This window comes from Cydia fagiglandana, chromosome 3, assembly GCF_963556715.1.
Source record: "Cydia fagiglandana chromosome 3, ilCydFagi1.1, whole genome shotgun sequence".
NCBI classification, from domain to species: Eukaryota; Metazoa; Arthropoda; class Insecta; order Lepidoptera; family Tortricidae; genus Cydia; species Cydia fagiglandana.
In genome coordinates this window covers 10,852,047-10,868,823 of record NC_085934.1, presented here as the reverse complement: position 1 = coordinate 10,868,823, position 16,777 = coordinate 10,852,047, and positions in this window count along the sequence as shown.

Genomic DNA, 16,777 nt, shown 5'->3' with positions numbered 1-16,777 from the left:
GCCAGCAACACCCAATCATGGACAATATTCTATTTTATTTATATGAAGCATTGCATAGGTCCTGCTCGTACACATTCGGCCTCGAGTAAAATAAATTCAGTTAGATTTGCAGGTTATTATAATAGCCAGTGACAAGTACTCGAAATATTGTAGGCATTTACGTAATATACGACTTTCCCCTATCACCCTAGAATCTAGATGGCATAATATGGTGCATGTCACTCCATTTCGGACTAATAAGCCCCATTATAATTGCATAATTTTTGCTATCAAACTCCTAAAAAAACCACTTATCACAAGATCCCTAATAATTATTAATGGACACATTAATCATTTTGTATCGTGTAATATCTCATATCTTAAAATAAAAGTAATTAATAGATATTTCACCAGTCATTCATTAGCTAAATAGTAGCGTGGCGATAAAATCTATTTTGTTAATAGGTTATCTCGAAATGTCCCAGGTTATCAGGAATATTTCGGTTATAAAGCCGGTCACATGGATATCTCATGAGGTTAAAAAGTATGTGAATGAACTTTGCAGGCATTCATATATTATACTATCTCGATACCTAAGTACTTCCTCTGTAAAACCTGAGAAAATAAGAAGGGTATGTAGGTAATCGCATATCGAGAAGCTAGTAACTAAGCCGATGGCAAAATAAATAATATTACTACAGCTTATTTTTATTTAAGCGATATTTAGGTATGTACCTACATTACGTTGCCAAGTAATTACGCCGGTATGAGAAGATCAACTTTCAAGATATGTTAATGCGGAGTAAGTTATATTAGGAGCTTAATTCAAAGACTTGTCAAATTTCACCCAAAGCGACGCGAGATAGGTACCTACCTAACCTACGTGTAAGTATGTAATATAATTAATAAGTTTTTTAAATAAAGCGAAATACCATTATCTAACTATCGACTATTTATATACGTTTTGTCAAAAAAACATAGACGTTTCAAACAATCTTTAGAACAGGTAGGTAATAAAATAGAATATTAAAACCAGGATAGTATACCGGGTGGAACAGAACGAGGGACTTTTATGCAAACGGGGAATTGTTTAGGCTACGTGCTTTATTTTTTATTATTAATCACGTTAATATTTCTAATCATTTTTGAGATACAGTGCCAAAATCTGTATGTTTCAACTGTAGTTGACTATAGCAAGAAGACCTTATTAATAACAATACATGTGTCAATTTACAATGTAAATAACTTTTTAGGGTTATCACTGATATTAAAATAAGTATATCATTTTAATGATTTTGTTTCCTTTTTAATTCACGACGATTTACGCTTTACGATTATAATAAATAGGTTGTAGGTCACTTAGATAACACTATCCTTTCAGCTCAGTGCCCTATTCGAACTTTAAGAAACGTCAATTAATAGATCTCGAAAAGATATGGATTCGATGTGTCAGTGTCTAAAGTGATGTTTTTGTTTGAAGAAACGTCACATTTGACAGTGACATACCTATTTTTTATCTTTTCTAAATCTATTAACTGACGTATCTTAAAATTGGAATCAGGCCGTCAGTCCCTAGCAATGTTCCACCCTGTATAAGTACTGCTTGATTTCACTAGCTTCTGTGCGGGTGCCTGAACTCGCCTTCTAGGCTGTACGAGTAGGTAATACCTAAGCTCTAATCAATGAAGGGTCGTCTGTTTCCAGGGACACGACGTCGTTCGTTTTATTACTATAAATATGATACAGAATTAATAATACAATAACCCAGCAACATCTACTGAAGTAGCACGAATATTTAGTTAGTCTTGGATAACATCGAAAGCAATCTTGTATCTGTGATACACTTTATACGCTCGCCTCGTCGCGGCCAATAAAACGAATCCCAATTTATTCCTACCACGAAGGCGGTAAGCGTTCTGTAGAAGTTTCTAACCCAAGGCTATCGGAAATATCAATACTGAAGGATACTACTTACACGAGCTGCGATTAGCAATGTACAAATTGCAGAACATTCCCAAAAAGCGGAAACGTTCTCGAGAATGTTCTCAGAACATTCCTGCAACATGGAAATTATTGTTTAAACAAGAGAATATACTTGAAATAAAGTTTAAATAGGCATAACTTAAAACTAAATGTTATTATGCATATATTATTGTCTATTACAGTTAGCTATTTTGTTGATGTGATAAATTTACCAATAAGTTGCTTAAATTCTCACTGTATATCAGAGAACATTTCGACTTTCGAAATTTTTTTCCTACATTTTTTTTTGTTTCATTAGAATCTAGAGGCCTCTGTCTCCCGCCATGCCAAATCTCAGCGCGCTCGGACCAACTTGAAAAAATTAAAAAAAAAGTCGGCCGTTTTGATTTTTTTTAATGCAATTTATTTTGTCTCGGGGCCCTCTATGACATTTGGTCGAGCACCCCCCACCTATCACGCACCGTTTAAAAGTTGCCATACAAAATAAAAGTGGCCAGTTTTCCCGCAATTGTAGCATTTTTCCAAAAAAAATTTTTTCATAGGTATCTAGGGGACCCCGAGATTCCGTGACCAAAATTTCAGCGCGCTAGGACAAAATTAAAAAAGTAAAAAAAAAAGTCGGCAATATTGAAAAAAAATGGCGGCGTCAAAAACTGCCAGGGTCCGTCTATGACATTTGGTCGGGCACCCCCCACCTAAGTCTGACCGTTTGGCCGGGCCGTCATACATTTTTCTGACCAGAAGCGGACGCCCAAAAGTCGGAATTTTCTGGGGGTAAGGACTACACCTAAACTATCGTGAATATTCATGGTATAAACTACGATAAATAAATAAATTCTCGTTCTCGAGAACATTCTCAGAAGTTACCGAGAATTTCTCATGTGGAAAGTTTCGCAACTTTGGAAAGTTCTCGTGCGTGCATTGCTAGCTGCGATACAACAAAGTATAGGCAGGTACTTAGGTAAAGTTTCTAATTTGAAATAAGTCTCGAGGATTCACTTGGTAAGAATATTAGTACTACATCTCAATTATCTCATGGTCCTATTTTCATGTTATTAACTGGGCAATTGACACCTGACAAGAACAAGTCGCTGCTATGTAGGTCATCATTAATACACTCATCTGCAGAGTTATCTCTGCAGCTAACTCTGCAGATGACTGTAATGATGCTAACTCTGCAGATGACTGCATCTCTGGGTTATCAAGTGGGTGAAGTGGGTACCTACCTACAATACTTACTAATCGTCGTCGCTGGGTGCTTATATGTAATGAACCATAAATGTACTCGTAAGACACGTTGTCCCCGATTCTATATTTTAGTCTGAGATGTTTAAAAACTTTTTTGTTTATTTGTAAATATATATAGCATTGGCGTCACTGAAAATAAACTGCTGTACCTACGCTATAATATATCTTTAATTCTTGTATACCTAAAGTAGGCACATATCCAAATTTTAAACAAGGACCGGCCGGCCAGTTAATTTTACCCGTTAACTTTAAATTAGTTCCCATCTCATTAAACCTTATCAGGGTTATTATAAATACTGCACTCATTGTAGATTTTGGTCATTTGATAAGACGTTGTCGAGAAGACAGCGTTTATAATTAAAACAGTATTAATATATATTAATAGTTTGATATTTTTAAGTTTAGTGAAAATGTGTGTAAAATTAGGTGCTGTACTGTTCCAGACGGTGTTATTGTTAATTATAAATTTAAGTAACATTTCAGAAGCTCAACGTAAGTTCAGAGTGTATGAACCTACTTAATCTCGCGCGCTTGAGTGGTATTCTTTAAAGCCTAGGTTTAGGTAGGTTCCTATTCCACCTTAAATATCACTTGTGAGCATTTTATTCACGTCTTTCGAATATCTAGTTATAGTTTCCAACTTGCTTGATACGTGAATATATAAAAGAATCCCATGTGCGCTGCTAACAAAAAATAGAACTAAATAATTTGCTCTTATAGATATTATTTCCAAAGTAACTAATTGATTTTGTCTTGGTTGAATGCTTACGGATTTGTATACATTTACTTAAGAGTCACAAGAACTTAGACCGCCGCCAGAAAATCGAATTTAAACTCTCATTAAAAACAACATGCTGAAATATCACTTCGCATGAACATTAAAGTGACAGATATCAGATCTTTGTCTGGTTTTCGTCGCTATTATAAGTAATACAAATAAGGAGAAAGAATAACGTAATTGTAATAATCTTAAGAGGGAGTGGAGTTTTCGCGGGTGTAACTTCTTCCCGCTATATATTCTGCTTAGGTAGTAACTATTAGGTATAGTCAGGTAACCGCTGATTAGGTATATAAATATGAATTAATATATTTTATGTCACGTTTCAGATCATCGATATGCCAGATATTTTTCACAAAGGAACCACCGTGCTCTGCAGGTATGAATTTCTGTGTAGCTTTTGTAAGTACGTAACGTACTTCTCATTAATATTAAGATAGGCTTGATAGTACGATTCTTACCCAAAAACTTCATTACACAATACCAACCATTGTATTTTTTTATTTTTCCTCATTTTTTATTAATTTACATGTTGTTCCAGGTTCCGTCCCAATTTAAGGACACAGTGTCCCTAAAAGTGTATTACGAAAGCCATTGCCCCGGCAGCGTAAAGTTTTTCAAGGAGCAACTGGCTCCGTCGCTGAAGCGGCTGGGGCGGCATCTGGACGTTCATATGATACCGTATGGACATGCAAAGGTATGTGGGTGGTATATTTGATCAGATTCCGTCCCACTTCATGGACACAATGTCCCTGAAAGTGTACTACTGGACGTTCATATGATACCGTATAGACATGCAAAGGTAAGTGGGTGGTTGTTACCTGCACCGGTACGAAGTAAATGTAGAAGCTTGTCAATCTATATGTCGCAGTCTCGTATAATCCGCCGTATAACATTACGGCTAGCCGTTTTCAAAAACAGGGGCGTTTTGAAATGCGGCTGTTTAACGATTAGCCGTATTGAATGCGGCTGAATGAGAATCCGCCGGAATGTATTCGGCGCCATACGTTCTTCAACACGGCTAGCCGTAATGTAATACCGCGAGTCATTAGCCGCCGCTTTGACAGTTTTTAGTTTCCATTTTTAACACTCGTGGCGCTGCCTGACGAACACTGGGGTGTCCATCAAATCTGGAGTTCGTCGGACTGTTTCTTTTCCAAAAAACATTTCCCTCGCAACGTAGCTAGACTGAGCCCCGCTTCGCGGGCTCCTATTTCTGAGCGGTTTGCCCTTCGGGCATCTGAAGTTACCTAACGAACCTAACCTACCTACCTATTGATTAAGTGAGACGTCCGTGAAAACATTACACTTTGGGGAAAAAAGCGTAGGTAGGTAAGTAGGTTAGGTTCGTTAGGTAGCTTCAGATGCCCGAAGGGCAAACTGCCCAGAAATAGGAGCCCCGCTTGCGGGGCTCCGTCTATTTAAGTTGCGCAGGAAATATTTTGGAAAAGAAATACATGTAGTGCGGTGGGACCATGGTAAAAATAAATTAAATTGCAAACATTGTCAAACTCCGGTTACGTAAGCGACCGAAAGAACTGGTCACTCTACAATCTAAAATAGTAGTACGATGCGGCTAAACGTTGGCCGCCTTATTGAAGAACGTATCGCAGTGACAATCCGACTAATCGTCGAACCGCCGCATTTCAAAACGCCCCTGTTTTTGAAAAGGGCTAGCCGTAATGTAATACGACGGATTATACAATCTGACTACGACATATACACCGCGTGTATCATCATTGTTGTAAATTATACATCACCAAGCTAAAATGCTGAAGTGTAAATAACGACACACCAAACAATGATGTTTTATGAAGGTATTTTATTAACAAGCTTTTATTAGGTCGACCTGTATGTAACTAACTATGTAATGGAATCTAAGGTAACTAATTTAACCATCTTCCAAGGATCGTAGCGTCATGAAAATTGGCAGCTGTATGTAGTTCTGATGACAATACAATAATATGGTACTGACGAACTGATTTGATGATGGAGACAGGAGGTGGCCAAAGGAACTCTGTGATGAAACAACGCAACCTAATTGTGCTAGGTGATTTTAGAATTATCTCAATGAGTATTAGTTGTCTGTCGTAAGAAAAGTACAGTCAGCGATAAAAGCTTGTACCAAAAATTAAATTTTTGCCAATAACTTATTTTTTACTACACTTTGAAGTAATTTTTGATACAATTGTGATTGGTATACCTACACCCCGAAATTGACTCTCATGCGACGGGCAATAAAATCTTTCGTGTTTAGGTACATGTAAGGGACAGAAAGCGAAAATTGTAAATCGTTAATGCCAGTGAAAAGGCAAAAGTGTTGAAATGAAAAAAACACAAACGAAATTGTTGCTGTTTTCATATTTTTTATATTACTATTATGGCTAGCAATTAACGTTTTAGACTTTGCCTACGACAATTTTGTTACTTAGCCTTTATGTGTCCATCCGTAGTATTTTACCCAGGGGGCCGATTTTTGAAATTCGATCGTTCGATTTCGTCATTCGGAAATCGGTGGAAAACGGCGAAATGCTAATTTTTGAAATACTAGCGATAGAAATTGGGAATCGAGTGGTATTGACCACTCGTTTTCAATTCTATTAGTAGAATTCAAATGCCTAGTAGTGGAGATATTATTGAACGAAATACACGAAATCGAGTAGTCGAATTTCAAAAATCGGCCCCCAGTTCCGTCTGCTACAAGACAAATGCTCGTTTAAAAATGTAATGGATTAATACATTAGTTGTTCAAAGGAGCAACCGGCCCCGAATCTAGAACGGGTCGGGATCATCCAGACGTTTATATGATACCGCACGGACACGCGATGGTAATTATTCACCCAGTAATGGAGTCCAGAAGGACTAACTAACCTGGTTAAATTAACTTATACACTTACGTGGAAATATTGTACTTAGGCTAATTACTAAGTACGGCTTGCGGTATATTCATGGTTAGTAATTTACAAAGGTATTTAATACGTACCTAACCGTACGAATATACAAATGTATATTCTTCAATTCAATTTTATAGCGTCTAAATGCAAAACTCACGGAGGGCACTTAAAAAATTGTAACTACGTGATGTGCAAGCGGTACATGCTGATTATTACATGTATTCGTATTGACTTTAAGCATAAACAAACTCTTAACTTCATTGGCTTAGACAGCTTCCCGACAGAATAGAACAATCCAGTGCGTGATTAACAAATGAAATGGCCCTTTTTAAAACACTACAGAACTGCTATTGACTAAATAGTATGTGCAAGGTAGCTACTCGTAAAAGGTGAGTGAGGTCAAAGCAAAGCCATAGGCGTACGCACGGTGGGGCAAGTGGGGCAACTTGCCCCACCCTGGTCTGTGGTCTGACGAGAAGCATTAATTAATTGGTGCCTTATTTGTTCCTAAAAAAAATTAATTTTTAGGAACAATTAAGGCACGTAACCATACTTCTGCCCCACCCTTTAAAAATGCTGGGTACGCCTATGAGCAAAGCTACGAAAAACATTTCCAACACAAACCAAAATGAACGAATCCGGATATCATAGCCTTTAGGCGCGTCCAGGTTTGTCGTCCTGCCGGCCTAGCCGAGGTTACAATCGCTATCGCTTCGACAACGAAAAGCATCATGTCTCTCTATCACTCTTCCGTATTAGTCTGACAGTGACAGTTGCGTTTCGATCGCTACGGAGCGTAAGCGATGTGCATCTTGGCTACGCGGCCTGTTCTGCCGCTAGCGCCGTTTGCGAAACTTTGTGAAAGAATCGCTAGTTAGCAGTTGCTCGCGTGCATTTTTGTCGTAGTAAAATGCGCGTGTGCAGTACGCAAGAGGACGGTTTAGAAGGACTTTTGAACACAGTCATCCGTGACACAGGCAGGCTTTAACAAGCGAATAACACTTTTTTCAGACTGATTACGAAAACGGGCGCTACACGTTCGAATGCCAACACGGCGACGTGGAGTGCTACGGGAACATGCTGCACGCCTGTGCCATAGACGTGGCGCAGAACAACACCAAAGCCGCACTGTTCAACGCCTGCATCATGGAGAGGACGAACGATTACCACACGCTCAACTACCTCGTCAACTGGGTAATTGCTGTTCTATTCTTTAAAACGGGCGCTCCACGTTCGGATGCCAACACGGCGTCGTGGAGTGCTACGGTAACATGCTGCACGCCTGTGCCATAGACGTCGCGCAGAACAACACCAAAGCCGCACTGTTCAACGCCTGCATCATGGAGAGGACGAACGATTACCACACGCTCAACTACCTCGTCAACTGGGTAATTGCTGCTCTATTCTTTAAAACGGGCGCTACACGTTCGGATGCCAACACGGCGTCGTGGAGTGCTACGGTAACATGCTGCACGCCTGTGCCATAGACGTGGCGCAGAACAACACCAAAGCCGCACTGTTCAACGCCTGCATCATGGAGAGGACGAACGATTACCACACGCTCAACTACCTCGTCAACTGGGTAATTGCTGTTCTATTCTTTAAAACGGGCGCTACACTTTCGGATGCCAACACGGCGTCGTGGAGTGCTACGGTAACATGCTGCACGCCTGCGCCATAGACGTCGCGCGGAACAACACCAAAGCGGCGCTGTTCAACTCCTGCATCATGGAGAGGACGAACGATTACCACACGCTGAACTACCTCGTCAACTGGGTAATTGCTGTTCTATTCTTTAAAACGGGCGCTACATGTTCGGATGCCAACACGGCGTCGTGGAGTCCTACGGTAACATGCTGCACGCCTGTGCCATAGACGTCGCGCGGAACAACACCAAAGCCACGCTGTTCAACGCCTGCATCATGAAGAGGACGAACGATTACCACACGCTCAACTACCTCGTCAACTGGGTAATTGCTGTTCTATTCTTTAAAACTACCACGCGACGCGTCCAATTAGTGAACTTACAATAATCGTACAAATTTCAATTCGAATAAGGTAAATGTCCTATTACACGACATACTAATGTACATTAGGTGACACTCTGCTCATCTCGAATAGATGACAAGTACTGGGATAGTGTCGAGCACTTGGATGTCTGTATCTTACATGTATTAATTATAAAACGGGACTTAATCGTGTATAATTATGTTTAGAGATTTACCCCCGACGTTTCGAGGACGGCGTTGTCCCCATGGTCTCGGAGAAGACTCGACAACGGATACATGCCGTCCTCGAAACGTCGGGGGTAAATTTCAATACTAATTTGTTAGTTTTATAATTAATAATGTTTAAAAATCGTTAAAGTTTAAAACTGATTTATTTTCAGTGTGGTCACCAGCACAATATTTCCGCAAACGCTATATGGGAGACTATGAACACCGGTAGAGCCGCAATACTCCTTAAGGGTTACGGGGACGAGACGCATGCCCTACGACCTCGCTACGTGCCCTACGTGGTGCTCGACGGCGCCGTCGCGGACTCCGTCACCACCAACCATCTCGGCTACTTCGCTTGTAGACTGCTCAACCCAAGACTGAGTGCTTGTGATGCTGTGTAGTATAGTCGGATACAGGGACTAGACTGCTCAACCCAAGAGTGTTTGATGAAGAAGTTAAGCAGCAACGATCGCGCGGGCTGTTCTGTTGACGGCTACTTGTACGTCGTCTGTATATATAGTTTGTACTGCTTAATCTGAGACTGCTTACGATGCTATGTTAGTATCTGTTTAAAATTATTAGTGTTTAGTAACTTAACGCAAGTAGCAAATGCATAGAACTCGCCCTAAATACTAATCAATGCGTCCATAGTGTGTGTGAAAATTGTAATATCACTGCAGCGAGCACGAGACGAATGCGCTACGTAGGAGGCGCCGTGCTTGAAGGCGCCATCGCGATTACCTATTATATAGGGTGCTTGAGGGCGCCGTGATTACCTATACAATTTCCAATCACCCTGATGTTATTGATACGATACGAACACAACTCGACTCACGGTATTTTTCGTACGTATAAGAGAGCATTAAAAGACGTTAGATAGGTATTTATAATCGAACGCGCCAAGGGAATTTCGTTCTTCTTCCGTTAGGTACTAATACCGAAAAAGATATTAATAGATGCGAATGTAAATAATGCAATATAAATATGTCAATAAAATATAACAAGAACATTCACTGCTTTCTTTATTTCAAAGAATCTATCTATGTACTCGTATATATCCTTTCTACATATAACTTAAACATTACAGACCGTGTGTACAGTAGGTGGTTACTTAATTTTGTTATAACTTGGATATATTTTCAGTTCGAGTTGTCCGGTAATTAAAATACCAATGTTCTTACGATTACCTTGCATTTTTGGTTTTACGGCGTTCGTAATATCATTGAAATATTTGTAATTCTAGTCATACCTACACGTGTATTTTCCACGTGTAAAAGTTTTTATTATTTTGTCGTAAAATTTTAATAATTTGTCGTACCTATACTATATGTTTAATAATAACGCACGATTGTACCTATACAACACATAAAAGTACCTTAAGCAACAATTGAAAACAAGATTATTTGAGGAGTGTCTTTTCAAAACGGCTTATTTTTGTATGAAATGAAAGTCCTTTTGAAAAAACTATCCTCATTTCCTTTAATAATCAAATATTTCAAATTGAAACGGCCTAGCCAGATCCATATTTTGACTAAGGTGTAGAGTTTGTGAAGTTAGAGTTAGAACGTGTAGACTTAGAAGTTTGGCTCTACATGAGATCTGCACGGATATGATGGTCGTTCTTGTCTACGTGACAGCGTGATAAAACGGTATCCGTCACTTTCATTCCCACGGTATTAAAAAGTGACGGTTATTTTATCTCGTGGATAAAACCATCTATAATACGCAGGCTGATAACTTTTCGACAGCACTAGCCTTATGGTCTCGTCTTGGCATCATTTTACATGAAAATGTTTTGGTGGGATTATTACCTAAGTGCAAGCGTAAAGTACACTGGCGTGTCCAATAAAGTGTGATAAGTAACGTAATCGTAGGTATTTGATTGTGTATAGCACGTAATTATAGTTAGTCACAATGTACGTATAAGTAGGTAACATGTGTTGAGTTATCTAGTACTAAAATTCCCTTCCGTGTAGAATAAGGAGCATATATAAGTACTAATTGACAGTAATTATCATTCAGACAGTCGACAACGCAAAGTTAACAGTCACACTGATATTCACTATGCTTTTGAAGAGTATATTTATTAGTTTGATTGCTACTAGTTTAGCTTACATTACTGGTATGTACCTACCTGTCACTTCGAAACATAATAGCCTGTGTTGTCAATTTTCGATCATATAATCTATCTTATTAACGTGTAATGGACGACTCACGTTAGACCGGGCCATGTCCAGGCCGGAGCTTCCGGCGCACCGTTTTCTATGGAAAGCATCACGTGATCGCATGTTACGTCATAGAAAAGTGAGCGCCGGAAGCTTCGGACACGGCCCGGTCTAGCGCGAGTCATCCTTAAATCTGCCATTTTGCCTGATGTTTTTGACACATTGTTCAAAGTTTGTTCTTTCATTTTAACTATTGCTGAACAGTGGTTTATGTTATCTGTTTTATTTTATCGTTAATTCATATCTGACAAGGACATAATGCACCTATTTATTTAACGATATATTGCAAATAATAAGTATAATAACTTTATTGTGACCATATTTTTTCTTCAGATATTGAATCAGAGAATATGCTCATTGATTTATACGCACATCATAATCGTAACTATGAAGTAAGTATATTTTATTATTATTATGGATAGTTTTTTACTGTTTCTTATCCGTTGTCTTCTTAGCAATGCATACTTCAGCAATGTGTCTTAGCAATATAAATTAAATATTATATATAATAATGTATACTACAATACTTACAATCATACGCTTAAGTAATTTTACATGAAATTTTACAGATTAACAAAAGTGGAAACAAGGTTGATGTCAGATTATACTACGAGTGTTTGTGTCCAGGTTGTATACGCTTTTACACAACCACTTTAATGACAACAGTAGAGAAACTTGGGGCATACATCGATCTTAAAACATATCCTTATGGTAACGCCGAGGTAAGTCATCCGTGTAATCCATAATTAGATTAGGTTACCACACTGTTTGTTTGTTATAAATATATATTTATAAATTCAAAAATTCAAAAAAAATGAACAAGTATTTCATTCATAGCTTGATGTTACTGAGGGGCAGTACAGTGATCGCCACACTAGGCTTTTAGCCTGTGACGTGGAGATTTAAGCGAAATACAAATTATTATTAAAGCTACTAAAATGTTATTAACACTAAGAATTTTTATTCCATCACGAATCCAACTGATCCAAGGATCCAAATACTTCAACTTCAAAAACAAATCACAAAAAATCCGTAGGTACGAGTAAGCAACTACCTATGTTGACTTTGGATAAACTATTAAATTATTAGCCTTTTAATTATATGCCCCCATTTTGGTAAGAAATTCACTACTGCTGCCTTTAAATAAGTTTGATGCAGTCATTGGAAGAAGGCCACTGTGAGTATGACTTCATTTACCCAATTTCTTCTTCCTCGATTCCTCATGATTGAGGGTCGCGACCGCATGGAGGTCATTATTTTGTGCACCAAGGCTCTCCTTTCTGCACGATTTTAGGCGCTAATAATAGGCGCTAGCCTACCTAATAATAGGCGCCTGTGTAGACCCCTGGCAGGCCTTCTTTACAGTGTCCACCCAGCGTGTTGATGGATGTCCACTACCCGGTCTTTCATCCACCATGCCAACATAATGCGTTTTTAAAGTTGTCCGGCTCCCGTCTGGCCACGTGTCCAAAGTAATTAAGGATCCGCTGGAGGCAAATGGCTGATAAACCGCACTGGATTTACTAAGTTTATTTTCAGAGGATAGAAGAAAATGGAAAGGTCGTTATAGAGTGCCAGCACGGTGAGGAGGAGTGTTACGGTAACAAGCTGCACGCATGCGCTATAGACATACTCAAGAATACTACTCGTTCCGTGACTTACATCGCCTGTATGATGTCCGGACAAGAGGAAAATTCTGGTTCAAATGATAATGGCGCTACTAGAGTAAGCGAAACGCCTTCTTTGTTTAAAATTTAATACATAAGAAAGTTAGAGGGGCGGACATATTTTTTCCGGAGCGCATATTTCCGAAAATATTAACTACATAATTATATCACAAAATGGTTTTAAAAGGCCCTTATTCGTTTTAAAAGACCTATCCAACGATACCCCACACTATTGGGACAAAGCAAAAAAAAACATTTTTTTTTTGTTTGGGAGATCCCCTAAAATATTTTCTTATAGTTTTTATTTTACCTTTCTGTCGCAATTCATGATTTATGTTTACATACCAAATTACAGCTTTCTAGCACTAACGATCACGGAGCTAACCCTCGGAGTCCTCGGACTGACAGACAGACATGGCGAAACTATAAGGGTTTCTAGGTGATTACGAAACCCTAAAACGGACTATACACTCATCTTAATAATAATAAGACTCTTGAGTAGGTAATTAATAATAAATTATTGCTTATCTAATTTCAGTGCGGTAAAAAAATGGGAATCAATGCAGAGAAGATCATTAAATGTGCTAAAGGTAAAAGAGGCGAAGAACTACTAGAATATTACGGAGAAGAAACCGAAAAAGATGTTCCGGACCGGGAAGGTGCGCCATGGTCGCTAATAAATGGCAAATATGTCGACGGTGAACCACTTGACAAATGGCTAGCAACAATCTGTGCCGCTTTAGATCACCCACCGCCACAGTGTAAAAAATTGTAAACTAAGGTTAGGTGGAAGTGATTAATTAGAGCATAAACTTGTTTTGATATTAAATTTATATAATTATAATAATGGTAATTATGTTAGAAACGTGTAAAAATACATATTTGTGCAGATTTTATTTAAGTCATGTATATCTTATGGTATTCAAAAAATAAATTTAGTAATTTCAGAGGTGTTGGAAATAATGTTTATAATTATAATTTCATTAAAAAAATAAACAGTGTATCCTTTCGATCTTGTCCTGAATAATTTAACGCCATTTATCCGTCCAGAATAGACCCTAAACCTTTCGTAAGCTATTGTTAAGTATTGGCTGTTCAAAATATGAACTTAATGATGATGTGTACCTGTTTTTTTGGGTTTCGTAGTTACCTAGAAATCCTTATACTTTCGCTAAATATGTCTGTCCGAGGCCGCTTGTTGCCGACCGCTGATATAAGTTAGATGAGTCTAGAGAAAAATTATACCTATTGTTGTTTAATATTATGAAACAAATCTAAATATATTATATGAAACTACTCTACATTCTGCGTAGTCTGTCTTGGCGGGTTTTGATATGGTATGAAGTACACTTTAAGACCATATACCAAGTCTACATTTTACCGCAAAGGCCTAGTATATAAATACTAGTTGTTCAGTTGTGCTTTATCATTCGTTCGCTAGATAACGGTCAGAACCATACAAATCCGAAATGTCACCATACTTTAAATTATTGTTTTATTTGTCGGGTATAAGTTTTGCTGTCAGTTTTGGTACGTACATTATTGTCATCAATATTTTATTTGTTGATACTATTTCTGAACCGTGACTTGGAAGTTATTACAGACTTTTGACACCTATCTATGACTCAGTATTTAAGTTAAGCTTCCTTTATCTTGCTAACCAAATATGTACCTACCTCTTTTCCTTCAGAAATTGGTCACAGCAATCCTGATGCCGTCGAATATGATAGTAACTCTCAGGTAAGACTATACAGGGAAAATGGGTGATATCGTTCAGCTTAAGTAAATACAACGCTTGCACGGGTAACAATGAAATAACGCCCGAGATACAAATCATCAATTGCCTGCAATCCGGAAATACAAATAACAGCTGAATAAAATTTACCTCAAAAATATAATAAAGAGTATTGTATAAATGATATGCCTCCTTTGTTATGCAATTTCTAAGTGGCCCATTCCAAGTACTTTCAGCACGGATTAATATGGCCGTGAATGTCTACGTGACAGCGTGACAAAAACAGTGTCCGTCTCTTTCAATCACGTAGTGTTAAAAAGTGACACTTATTTTACCACGTGGATAAAGCTATCCATTATTCGCCTGCTGTACCTATGCATAACAGTCTAGTATCTTAGCTCTACTAAATATCAATATGACCTTCAGGGACTGTGATAAAAATAGTCCAATACATCCGATATCAGTTTAATGTGCTCCTGATATATTATTTTGATTTTTATATATTTTCAGATAGAAAAAACTGAAAAAGTTGATCTGAGAGTGTATTACTGTTGCTTGTGCGCTGGTTGCGTCGAGTTTCATATAAAAGAACTTGTCCCAACATATAAGAAAATTGGATCCTACATAGATCTCAAAAATTATCCTTATGGATTAACTTCGGTAAGCTCCATTCATTTATACTGATGTTTCCTTTTCAAATCAACTTATGTGTTGTTTTCTGGGATGTGTCCAAATGACAATAGTAACACAATTTTGTTCAACAAAGCTGGTCATCTGCCACAGTATGTACACTGCACTGCCTCAAGCATACGGACCCTATGAAACTTCCAATTGTAGTTTTGAGCAATAAAGTGGGTACATTCAGCGTCATATAGATAGTGACAGGCAAATACATGTAAACACAGCTTTCTTACCATAGCTGCTCGATGGATGTCAGATCGAAATGTTTAATCGTAATGGTTACAAAAACTATCAGAAAGAATTGAGATATATTGAAAACTATACAAAAAAATTACAGTCCAGACAGAACCGTAAATATTCTGGTTTGAATCCCGTAATCCAATATTCGCTGAGCAACTAAGCATATACCTAAAGTTCTTACCAGTAGGGTAGTGTATAATGTGAAATAATTTAAATCATAATACAATAAATACCGCATTCCACAACAAAATGCGGTATTTATTGTATCGATGTCGAGGCGGTGTTTCGTATATTTTTGGCCCTTGACTGGCCATACGGCAGTTGCTTTTTTTTTTCAAACACAGAGGTGGAAACATCATGGCAAGATTTATTTTGACTGCGCGCATGGCCCGGAGGAGTGTTACGGCAACAAGCTGCACGCATGCGCTATCCATATACTGAAGAACGTCTCCCAGTCAGAATTCTACAACTCCTGCATGATGAATGCTACTTGGGGGGGCAAGGGGTCTTCTGATAAAGACGCTATCAATGTAAGTATGCGTTCAAAATCAAGGTAAAAAAGAAATCGGGTTTTTGAAAAAAAAATTATATCTTACGTTTGAATAACCTTTATACAGACCAAATTAAAAAATCTGGTCAAGTGCGAGTCGGACTCGCGTTTCAAGGGTTCCGTACATCACACGATTTTCAAAAAAAATTTTGTACTTACTTGAAACGTGACGTGTGTGAAACGTCTTGAAAAACCCGAATGGGTCAATCAAAAACCAGATGTAACATGAAGTTTTCTGGCGTGATGGCTTATATCTCTACATCTCTGAAGATTGAATGCCGAATAATAGTACAAGTGTCCAAATGCGTAGAGCTGAAAACTCGAGCGTCCGACGGGTCGCGCTTCCTACAACTTCCGAAAGTGTTTTAAAAGCGAAGGCCGAAGAGAGATAATACCTACAGGGTCGCTAAAAAATAAGTGTATTCCCGTAGCCAGAGAGATTTTGGGATTATACTGAGCAACTTTTAGTATGGGACCAACCCCGAAATCGCGAAAAATGAAGTAGGTATCTTCCAATAGAATACGGCCAGCCAAAATATATGAAACAGCCAAATTTTTTTTCGCGATATCAGGGTTGC